Source organism: Vicugna pacos, chromosome 8 (assembly GCF_048564905.1).
Source record: "Vicugna pacos chromosome 8, VicPac4, whole genome shotgun sequence".
Taxonomy (NCBI): domain Eukaryota; kingdom Metazoa; phylum Chordata; class Mammalia; order Artiodactyla; family Camelidae; genus Vicugna; species Vicugna pacos.
The window spans coordinates 8,245,479-8,258,039 of NC_132994.1; the positions used below are offsets into that span (position 1 = coordinate 8,245,479).

General features: G+C 38.7%; 1 pseudogene; it reads right to left on the bottom strand.

The window, feature by feature from the left end:
- Positions 1–1,068: 1,068 nt before the first annotated feature.
- On the bottom strand, positions 1,069–6,007 carry LOC140697635 (DENN domain-containing protein 10-like; annotated as a pseudogene).
- Between the last annotated feature and the right edge of the window lie 6,554 nt (positions 6,008–12,561).

Sequence of the window (12,561 nt, forward strand, 5' to 3'; positions counted from 1 at the left end):
AATAACTTGAGATGCAGAGCCACAGAAAGAGGAAACTGAAACAAAATGTAACTTGCTATAAATGGTAAAGATACAAATTGTGGTGACAGCAGTATAAAGTTTATTTCATCTGGACTGAAATATTTATCTATAATATACCATAAAGTGGAAATTCTCTTTTAACTTGTATATCAAAGAGAAGATAAAGAACCCCGCCAAGAAGCACAAGGAAAATATTTTCATGATACACAAATGCCACTGAAGTCAAAAGTCTTCCATAAGACCACCCAGTCTTGACAAGCGTATTCACACAGGATTTATGGAGTAGTATTTGAATGCCATACGGTAGGTGGTCTTCTGCCTGGGTGAAATAGTCCAGCTGACTTTGGTTCATGAGCACTTCTCGGAGAATTATGGTGAATTTCTACCTGGCCAACTGGAATGTTAGCCAAGACTTCTAATTCTACTTTCAGAACTGTATTGCTCCCTTTGATGAAAAATTCAAACTTCTTCATCCCGTGTGTGTATGTATCTATATGTGGATCTATATCCATGCATACTGCTGTTCCCTTTAATAGTTTACCATTTATTTTATTGACTTGGCCAAAAGGAAGCTCAAACGTAAAATTTTCAGCACTAACTGTAACTCTGGCACAACTGCATCCCTTTACTTGGCTTTTTGTTCTTTATTCCTTATTTTATTACATTTAAAAAATTTTATTTACTTTGACTTTTCCCTTGTGGGGGAGGTAATTAGGCTTATTTATTAGGATTGAATTTTTGCACATGCTAAGCAGATACTCTACCACTGAGCTATACCCTCCCCCCTCTATTCCTTATTTTAAATCATTTTGCTCTATAGGTATTTTTGACCGTATAGTACCTCAAATTATTTTCAAAAGTAGACAGAAACATATCTTAAATAAGGTTGTAAATTTCTTGGCTTTTCAGAAAAATATAACAGAAAAAAAAGATGACACTAAAAATCACATCATCGAAGTGAAGCAACTTGGAAGACTGTTAAGAGTTGTTACACTCTGTTGGCATTTTGTGTGATAACTTACTTGCATATGTAATCTTCTGGGTCTTCAAGCCCAAATCTTTTATCAAATCTGAGTTGTATCCACACACTTTCCTCTACTGCTTCTGATCTCTACATGAAGACCATATTTTTGGGGTAAGTATGAGGGAACCTCAGGCTGTGAATACTTCTATTAGTAGACACAATAATAATTCACTCATGCTAGGGATCTTGTACTCCTAAAAGTAAAAACACAGGCATGAACACACACTTAGACATTTCAAAAATCTTAAGTTTCAAATTAATTTCTGAAAAAGTTATCCAATACAAGCCCAAAGATTTACATGAATCATAATTACTAAATGCTCCCAATGTTTAAATGACCTTGAAGACCACAAATGAGGTCAAAATAATGGTCTCAATTTCTTATTGTAAGGAAATTATTGGCACTCTATGAAGATATCTTTAAATTATAAGAAATGCTGCAGGACTTATCAGTGACTTTAAAAGGCTCGAATGAATTTTAAATTCCTAAGAGGAGACTACAATATAAAATAATTTCCAAGTTTACTAGGCGCGGCAACCTTTTACACTGTGAAGTGCTAAAATACATTGTTAATAATACCTCTTTCCTTTGGTTAGATTGCCAAGGGGAGAGATGAGGAGAAGGGCACATTGGTATTGTTGAGAGAAAACTGTCCTTATATCCACCCACTTGAGAGTTAATAATGAGATGAAACATGGAACTTATATTTGGAAAACGAGCAGCTGTTTATCTACACAAAGAAAATCTACAAAGTAAGAAAATTGTGCTCTTTTGGGCCATGAAAATCCAATCCATTTAAGTATGCTAAATTTCAGTAAAAAAAAAAAGTTTCAAACAATCTTTTATTCAATCTCTAAAACAATTTAAGAATCCTAAACTGGACCTCAAAGTCATATGCATGGTACAATTCCTGACAGTTTGTTTCTTTTTTTGGTGCTACTTTTATATACTTGTAATATTGGGACAATTTTAAACTATACCAATACCTTATTGGTCTTAATGATTTAGAGATACACTTCGTAATACTGAATGTTGTATTTTCAGTATTATACAGAGACAAGAGTATTGATATGATGTGATATGATATTATAATTATGTGCAGCATGTTTTCCTTTATTTGTCCTTCTCTCAACATCCAGTCTCAAGAAATGCATAGTTACCTGCAGAAATACAACAGGTTTCTCATTTTACTTACTCCTTTTAGGCATGTCCCATCAAAGTGTGTGACAGTTGTCTAAAGCCTATTAAGTCATATGACATTTTACACTAAACTACATTTTTCTTCTTTTTTCTTTCTATTATATTTTTCTGCCTTTTCCTCTTCAATTTTTTCACTCCCCACACCCTAATCCCCTCTTGCTTTTTATTTAAGTGTAGCTGATTTACAATGTTGTGTTAGTTTTAGGTGTACAGCTAAGGGATTCAATCATTATATATTTTTATATATATTCTTTTTTAGATTCTTTTCCATTACAGGTTGTTGCAAGACACTGAATATAGTTCCTGGCCATGCAGTAAGTCCTCATTGTTTATTTCTTTTATACATAGTAGTATATATCTGTCCATCATAACTCCCTTTTAACCAAAGAATTCCCTGGTGCCCAGTTTCCTTACTCATTTTTTTAAACTCTGTATGTTCTCTACATGATTTCACACTGATAATCTCACTTCCTATTCTGGAAGGCAGATTCTAAGTGACCCGATGTCCCTCATGTTTGTATGACCCCTGCCTGGAGGGGGTGGGAGCTGTGAGGAGGATGGACTGTGACTCCCCTGATCAGATGAGTTAACTCGGACTTAATCAAAAGCTAGACTGTAGGGTGGGCCTCACCTAACAGGGTGAGCCTGTGACAGAAGCCAGGCCCCTCCTAAACTCACAAGCTCAGAGTGGGAGAGAGACTCAACAGGAGGGAAAGTCTGTGTTTTGCTGGCCTTGAAAAGGGAAGCAGTCAGGTGCCAAAGGTGTGGGAGCTGAGTGCTAGCAGGAAGGCCGGGGCTCCACCCTGAGGCCTCCATGACTTGGAACCAAACTCTTCAGCAGCCTCCAGAAAGGAACTGAGTTTGGCTCATACCTTGGTTCAGTCTTGCAGACACTCTGAGCAGAACCCCAGTGGCCTACTGCCTGGACTCCTGAGTCCCAGAGCTGAGAGCAAGCAAGGGGTGTTTGAAACTGCTGGTTAGTGGTCCTTTCTTATATAACAGGGAGGACTGATACATCTTACACTACGCACAAAGATGTTTGGGCTGCGAGTATTTCCTCTTGCCCCCAGTCTTCAACAGCAGTTACGGTGATGGCAAAGGCAACAACATTTCACTTAGTATTTACGTGACTCAAAATACCTATTTCACACAGATAGAATGCAATTTAAGACTACTGCTCTAAGAAACTTCTTGAATTGAAAACACAACGTCAAGGGTCATTCATTAGTTAGACTATGATCAGGGTTAAAGCATACCTGTTTCGATATACATTACTATATATAAAATAGATAAACAACAAGGACCTCCTGTATAGCACAGGGGACCATATCCAATTTCCTCTAATGAGCTGTAATGGAAAAGAAACTGAAAATTTCTTTTTACATATATGTATGTATATGTGTAACTGAATCACTTTGCTGTACACCTGAAACTAACATTGTAAACTGACTACACTTCAATAAAAAATAAGAATAAAAAATAAAATAAATAAAAAAGAATACCTGTTTTGTTGTTTTTTTTTTCAGAGTGATGAAAGCTTTCGGAGTTGCTGTCATTTGCACGAGAACTCAACAGAGCTATTTTGCTCTTACTCCAGGACACCGTTTTGTAACGTTACACATGGTGGTTAACAGCACTTCGTAAATGTTGAGAGTAGGCATGAAATTAATCAGGTGGGAGGAATTCAGAAGTGTTTTCATATTTGTTTCAGTGCTTCTTCAGGTCAAATTGCAATGCTTTCAAATAAATCATTACAAATATAACGTTTTCTTTTGTTATTTCCAGTATTTTACATAGTTGATGGATAGTCACGGTGCTAGGGCTTTAGATCCGTCATCAGCGACACATTCTGCCCTATGGTCAGATTTTCAGCATTTGTTCTGCTAGATGGTAGAGGACGTTTTCTGTTGCTGGTGGAAGTTATCTCTGCTTTAGTGCCTCATACTTGAGCACTCACTTTTCTCCATCACCGGAAACTTCCAAAAACGGAGGCAGGTTGGTGAAAATTTCTTTTGTTTTTAGGGAAATATGCTGTATATCTTGGCTGTCTGACTTCTCTGGCTCTTCTGCCAACTGGACAATTAACTGACCGATTTCTTTATGCAGTTTGCCCGTTGTCCTGACCTCTTAAAGCAAGTTTTTTGTTCTCTTTTGCAGGTGGAGCACTGGTAATCTCACTAACGGCCAGGTTCACAAACACATCAATCAGGTCTGATCTGTTCCTCACCTCCAAGTCTACAAATCCTGCGACGTAACCTGGGCACATCTGCAGGGCTTCCAGCTTATCAGTGTCAATGTGCACAAGGAGTGAAGAATGGTCCAGTCCTGTTGATGTCACATCAGAACAGACAGAGTCCTGGTAAACCCCTGGATGGCTTCTATTTTGGGGAGATAGATGACAATTCTTTTCTTTATCATCGGTGCTGTGTCTAAGATAATGGTTTCCATTCCAAACTGAGATACAATGTCTTTGATGGAGACTGCAAGGTATGCCTTTTGGGCATCAAAGTCCCTGCTGAGAAAAGAGCCATTTTCTTCACTCTGGCATATCCCCTTCATGAGAACTGCTATGTAACTCTCTGTCATCTTAACAGGGCACCCGTGTTTCAGGTACATTCTACACAATACCCTAGTGAAGGTGGCATATTTCTCTGGATTAAAATCTTTGGCTGTCAGAACAATAGAAAAATGAGTCACCTTTTTCAAAATGGAAGAATCTGGAACTTCAACTGTTGTAGTATAAAACCATGTTCTTCTGTACTGACCAAAGACGAAGGGGCGGAGTTTACTTTCATCTGTAAGGCAGCATTTTCTCGGCGGCAGATTCCTTAAAGTAGCTGTCATGCAACGATAACACCACACCCACAGAACTTCTCCATTTGTGTCCTTTTCAGTCAGCCTGACTCCGAGCATCAGCTGAGTGTCTGCAGCCACAGCCGCAGCCTCCTTCCGCCGCTGCCCCCGCAGCACACCTGTTTTATTGTTAAAACACCTAACATGATTTTAATAAGTTGTAATCATGATTTCCAAAGCAAGCTTTTTGTTCTCTTAACCTGGGGTGTTTCTACAGTGTGTGTTATTTTATACTAACTTTTAATTAGAAAGACAAGATAATGACAAACGTAGTTTTCTTTGCATACATTCAGTGCATATCATGGGGGCATATCATCATAGTAGTAAATACACTTTAAGTGCCACAGGATTTTTAAATTAAATAGTTTAATTTAAGCTGCACTCTTCCCAGTGCCTAAACTTGTCCCCAGCAATGAGTAGCCTCAGCAGAAGCAGGCTCCCTCTTATTGGGTACTAATGTTCAATACAGCCATCGGCTGCGTTACCAAATATGAGACAGTTCATACTTCTCCTATGCACATCACTAACCACCACGACTCATCTCCTAAGAACACAGATGAATCCTCCTCTATACTGACAAATTTTTTAAGAAAATGATAATTTACTACTAAAATTAATATACTGTCAGTTTTCAAAGAATACTTTTAAAAATTGAGATTTTCCCCACTGTCTAAATATTAATACAATAATCTACATATTTCCAAGGTGTTTTAGAGCAGTAGTTTATATGAAGAGTCCTTCTCACATTGGCAACTAGTATTTTTAAATGAATTAATTTTTTCAAATCAGATCTGTTAAAATTTACTATTTGCCTCAGTCTCCGAAAAAAAAAAAAAAGAAAAAAGAGAGAGAGAGAGAACCTCATATCATTCAAGGCACTCTACAAATATAGCAGTGTTTACTCTCATATGCAGTCTAAAAATCTACATGGCTACTAAAAGATCTGAATTCTATTTTGTATTTCTAGCCAAAAAAGCTCATGACTAAAGTGTATATTCTTAAATTATGTTTACATTTTTTTCTTTACAATTCAGAATTCCATTAAACTATAATTAAACATAACTTAGAGACTAAAAAGCTAGCCCTTATTTGTGGTAAAAGAATTGTAAATGTCCTTTAAAGTTAAATTGCTTCTCCCCCAAATCATCTCAGAATGCAGTGAGATTTGCACCAAACACATCTGATTTGCACATGAGTGATGTTTGATGTAAATCTCAAACAACCAGGCCTATAATCAAAAAAAGGAGAAGGAGAAGGGGAAGGGGATGGGGATGGGGAAGGGGAAGGAGGAGGAGAGGAGGGGGAGGAGGAGAAGCAAAAAACACTGGGTCCTATAAAGCTTAGACTCTGCATTTATAGTTCAGTTGTTTGAAAAATCATCTTTTCAAACATACAACTTTACTAGAGTTTTAGGAATGAGACAGGTACAGATTTTCTGACTACTTTATAGAATGTTTGCTTTTCCTATGTTCAGTGAACAGCATGCTCAAAGAAAGTACCAATACAATAAAACAAATGTTTGTAGCCAAATCATTATTTACAACACGCTCCTTGCAATATCCCCTAAATGGGAATAAGTCTTGTTTATCTACATAATCAGATGAGCATGAAATATGAAAATACATATAAACGCTCAATTTAAAAAATTAACATTATACACCATTTCATATTATCCTGCCCAACTCCCCTTAAGGCAGAAGCACTGAAAACTAACATGAAACAAAAACAGAAAAGGAAAAGAAATGAGATTGATAAAGTAAATACTGTAAAACTGTCAACTACGCACAGACACACACAATTCTGTTACAAAGAGTCATTACACATCTGTAGGTATTCAGTAAGCTTAACATTAAAATCAAAGCAGTTTTGTAATATTTGCCATGCATTTCATACTGTTAGTCCCTTTAAGATATATTTATTATGAATGAAAGGGTACGGATAAGACAATCATAAAAAGCAATTTAAAACGTAAATACCTGAAGAAGTCATATTGTTTAAAAAGATAACATCAAGAAAGAAGTTTCTGGACAAGACAGACTTCATTAAGACAGATCAATCACCCATGCCATTCTCCATGCTAGTGTTTTAAATTGACAGTAACAGCAAAGAACTGGAGGATTAAGAATGAAGTAAGAAGCATGCCACCAATCTTGATTTAGTGTCAGAGTTCTCAAGAATCCCAGGTCCTGTTCCTTAGGATGTGTCACCTGTAAACTGGTGGATTTCACAGGTGTCTTACGAGATTTCTGATGCACTTACTTCCAAATATATGTTATCTCCAAGTTGTTAGAAAAGCATTTCTGTAATAGTTGCATCTATTTCCAGATCCTTCCTTGATAAGTGTACATATACATTGGTCTTATTTGTGCTTTGCTCTGTTCATTTTTTTTCCTGCCTGTGATAATCCTTCTTTATCTTAATCTTGCTAGTTTTTATATGGCTATTTCTATTTTCAATCTCATTAACTCTCAATTAACAAATTTCACTTTTAACAAAAGTTAATTAAACTTATATGACATATATACACATGCATATCTATATATTATACATGTATGTATGGCTAGTTTCACTGTCTCCATAAACTGGCACCTTTTTGCCTAGAAAATCAAGAGTCATCTTACTTAATCTTTTTTGATTTTGTAGCGAGAAGGCATACTTGAACTCCACAGTGCAAACAAATGACTCTCCATACACTCCAAACTATATAGAAGTACCCCATTTTCGTGCTTAATATTTTAAATTCTGATAATTAATACAAAAGTACAATAATATGCTAGACAGACAACTCAGACTCTAGTTTTGGTTTTATCTTTGGCTCAATCTACCACTCCCCATACCCTAAAACAACAGCAAAATAAAACAAAGACAATCCAAAAACTTAGTGATGTCTACCGCATACTGTTTACAAATTTTAAGAATAAATGCTCGCTAAGGAAAAATAAGAGATTGTTACTTTAAATAAGCCATAAAAACAAATATAATTATGTAAAATATGCCCAGCTGAGGTTCTTGAATTTATTCTAGAAGACAGTTGATCATTTTATTCCTCGAGGGGGTGAACAGTCAAAAAATTATACATTGAGAACCTATTAATATTCATACTCTGTATGGAGGTCTTGGGACACCAGAAACAAAACAATGGCTTTTTCTGTTAATGGGACAACTTCCAGGACTTTGGTCTAGGAGCAGTCCTAGACTAGGTATACCAGTAAGCTCTATATTCAAATATCAAAACCCACTTCGGATGTACCCTTTATGGCGGGATGTAATCCTACATCCTCTTTGTGCACATTCTAATCATCATGTATGAAGTGACCTCTCTCTTTTCCGCCACACTCTGACTTTGTAGGGAGGTAGAAAAACTCTCGGGAAGACTGGTTTTCATGTCCATAACCCGTTCCTCGCTTTGTACCTGGCTCCTGGAACCATCTAGTTCATATTGTTGGTGAAAGAAACTTGATATCCTAGAAAATGGCAAAAAAAAAAAACCAGTTTCGCATATGACTTCAACATTTAATCTTTCATCCGTAAGTTTCCTGAGACTGCACAGGCGGTGCGTGGCCCGGCAGACCTACTTGTCCTTCTGCAGCTGCTTCTCGATCTTTTGTTGGCCCCGCGCTGCGCCTTCCCCGCCTTCCCCGCGGTCTTACTGTTTCCGAGGCAGGCGGCGGCGGCGGCGGCGGGCCGGGCGCGGGCTCCGCTCCTCCGGGCGGAGCGCGCAGGGCGGACTGCGGGCAGCGCGGGGAGGGTGGTGGCGGTCTGACGGAGGGGAGCGCGCGGCTCCCGGCTCCTCAAACGGAAGCGTCTGACGGCCGCCGCGGGCCAAGGCGGGCCAGGGCGGGAGCCGCGGGAGCCGCGGGAGCCGCCGCCGCTTTTCTTCTCTCCGGTGTGACCCTGCCGCCGCCCGGACCCAAAACGTTCGCAGTGGGCGGGGGGAAGCGGGTGCGGGGAGCGGGAAGGAGGCGGCGGCGGGGCCCAGGGAATAAAAGCGTTGACGGCGGGGGGTGGGTGGGAGAGGGTGGGATGAGGGGCGGCGGCGGCGGCAGGCGCCCCTCCCCCATACCCGGGAAGGGGGTTCCCTTGGCCGCCTCCTGCCAGGGCCAGGACAGGCTTGAGAGATGCCCCCTCACACCACTCCCCAAGCCCCTCCTAGGGCCCCAGCAGGGCCAGCCGGCTGAGGGTAGGGGGAGGGGTTAACATGCTTCTTTTTAAATAAAACATGTTCTATAATTTTACCAGACTCTGAATGCCACAATTATTGTCATTATTTTAACTCTGAAATATGAATGAGCTGCTGATAAAATCTCTGACATTAGGCCCAGAGGTAGATACACAGAAGTATAGCCACTGGGAGCCAGGTCCCAGCTCAAACCACACAACAAACTCAGCCCACCTCTGGGCCTCTCAGGTGCAGGACTAAACACTTCACTTCCTATTTAAGGTGATGAGAGTTAAGATTTTTATACATTCAATCAAAATCATCACATAATGAATATGTTTGGGATTTCCAGGAGTGGCCGTGGTTCTGGCCTGTTATCCTGGTGTGATTATCACTGGTGTTCCCTTTCCATGCGCTAAAACATCTAACTTGGCATCATAAAGGCCACAACAAGTAAGATCTAGAAAATTCTTAGGGTGTTGAAGTGTGAGATATAGAAACGGTAATGATTTGACTGCATGGTATTTGGGCCTTAAGGTAATAGTGAAAATGCCTGTAATCCTCTGTTCCTTTAATAACAGCTCCAGTTATAAAACTAGGCTTCAGAATTCCTCAAGTAGGTTACACTTCTGAACCAAATATAACAAGAGCTATTTTTTTTAATCCTTGTAAACCAATGGCTTGAGAAAGTTTTGAGAATCTGATGAAATGCATGAATGTTCAAGCCAGAAAATTATATCTCTAAATACATTTTCACATAATAGTGCACAATTTCAGAGGATTCATCCGGCTACAAGAAAGTAGCCATGAACCCTTTTATCTATGAAATAATCAAGGTTAAGAATACCCTGTCAAAAATAAGGTCTCTGCCAGCAAGCCAAACAAACTCAGTACCACTTCGGTAAAATAACATCAGTGTAAAAGAGTAACCAAGTTAGCAATCAGGGATTTCAAAACAAAATCAGGAGGAGAGGGTATATAGCTCAGTGGTAGAATGTGCGCTTAGTATGCACAAGGTCCTGGGTTCAATCCCCAGTACCTCCATTAAAAAATAAATGAATAAGTAAACCTAATTACCTCCCCCTGCCCCCCGAAAACAGAATAAAACAAAGAAAAGAAAGTCATCTGAAAGTTAGTCTTCTGAAAGACTAACTTGAGTTTTGGAGTAAACTGAAAAAAATTATACATATACATATATGCGTATACATACACACATATATAGTAGGTATTGCACTTTTTACATCAAAATAATGACAGTGCGTCAAGCTTCCAATGCAACAATATAAAATTATCTGAAATATCTTCTGGAAAATGTATCTAAAATATTTAACTTAGAACAACCTAAGAATTCTTCACATTCACTAAAAAAAAAAAAATCTCTTCTGGAGAAATGTTAAAGATCTGTAGTCAAGAAATGTATACACAAAGAATACAACAGACAATTTCACCGTGCTCTTGGATTTCAACAAGAAGGATGTATTTACTAGTCTCAGGTGCAAACCAGAAGAGCAGTTACAGATTTCTAGCGCTGACTTGGACCAACAACTGTCAGGCACTCATGTGAGCTACAGTGCAGTGATGCTGTGAGAGACACTCTGGTATCACCTCTCTACCAAGCAGAAAACTCCAACTACATCAGTTTTCAGATTAGCTAATCACGTTCCATGAAATTCTACAAGAATTTCATTGAAATTATGTTTAATTTACAAAATTATTGGGGGGTACTTTACAGAACTGTAATATTAAATTCTAGCACCAGTAAACATGGTATTCCTCTCTTCATTTACTTACATGTATTGTTTTCATGTATTTTCATGTATTTCATGAAATACATTTTTTTTCTTTTTAAGAATGTTGGAAGAACTCCAAAGACAACTACTGAAAATGAAAGGAATGGTATAAAACTACTGATCAGTGTGCTCCTGTCACCTAGGAAATGCCAACATCAGATGTGTGACAATATCTCAAAGCCGAATCCAAGGGTGTGGAACACAAACAGATGCACAATGGGAAAAGTAACCACTGCTGTGCTCCTCAAAAATGTCAGATGTTAAATTTTTCTAAATCTCGGCTCACTCACCCATCAACAGAAGAGACACAGCCCCACTGAAGTCACATTCACAGCTTTTAATGGTGTCCACCTACTGTTTCAATAATATTTTCATTATTGTCACAAGACCCTGCACATTTTTTTTTCAGGTGAATTAAATGGTAGCAACTGTGTAGCCATTATGAATAGGATAGATTTTCCACTCTATTTCCCATGGCTTCCTCATCACATCACTTTCAGTTTCTCCTTGGTACTTACAGGTCTGATATCATTTTACTTAATAGACATCTGCTCCACTGCTCATCCCTCCCTTCCAGAAGGTGAGTTCCTTGAAAGCTGGCATCTTGTCTGTATCTCTCGTTGCTGCATTTCCAGCAACTAGGATAATCTGTTGTCCCAAGGAGGTGCACAATAAGTACTTGAGTTAATAAACTCATATTTATCCAATGATGCCTTAAATTTAACTAAACAATCATCAGGCTTGTCCTGTTTCATGTCTCTAGAATCCTGCTGTCCATTAAGACTAGACCAAAGGACCAGAATCATAGCCAAACTAGGAGGATCTACAAAAGGAAGACGAACTGACTTCCTCAGTTCATGTCTCCTCCAACCTCTTCTTCCCTCCTCCTCTTTCCACACATTTATTACACTTGAACAAGACTTTGCTTGTCTAATTTTACCTTCATGGGATTTCCTTTTTCCTCTCCTCCCCACTTCTATTTGTTTCTCTAACCTAAAGGAACTTCATTAGGAGAAAAAGTTTAGAGTGTTTTGGACAAACTTCTTAGTGTATAAAGCCATGAGGCTGAAGTGAACTTCAAGACATACTTTTGTCTTAAATCTTGCATGAAAGGATGAGCATGATGTATTATTCTGCTTCTAAGAATGTTCCCTCTGCAGGATGCTGTCTTTTTTTTTTTTTCCGAAACTAACTGCCCCATCACCTTCTTGAACCAAATGTCGCCCCTGCTGTATTTAAACGGTTTTCATCCTGTTCGCCAATAAATAAGTTGCTATTACAGACTTCTTTCCACCAGGCTTATTCATCTAAACTCATCTTTTTAAAAAAAGAAATATGGGGTGAGTGCTTCAAAAGCACCTTCAATCCCTATGCAGCAGATACTATGCTTTGTAGAATTGTTAGAAAGTTTCATTGAAGAAACTGGATGAAGGAAACATAAAGGGGGACAGGTAACAGAAAACACTGAACGCTGAGGGATTCAAAAGACTGAAAGGAAATGTGGAGGGAAAAA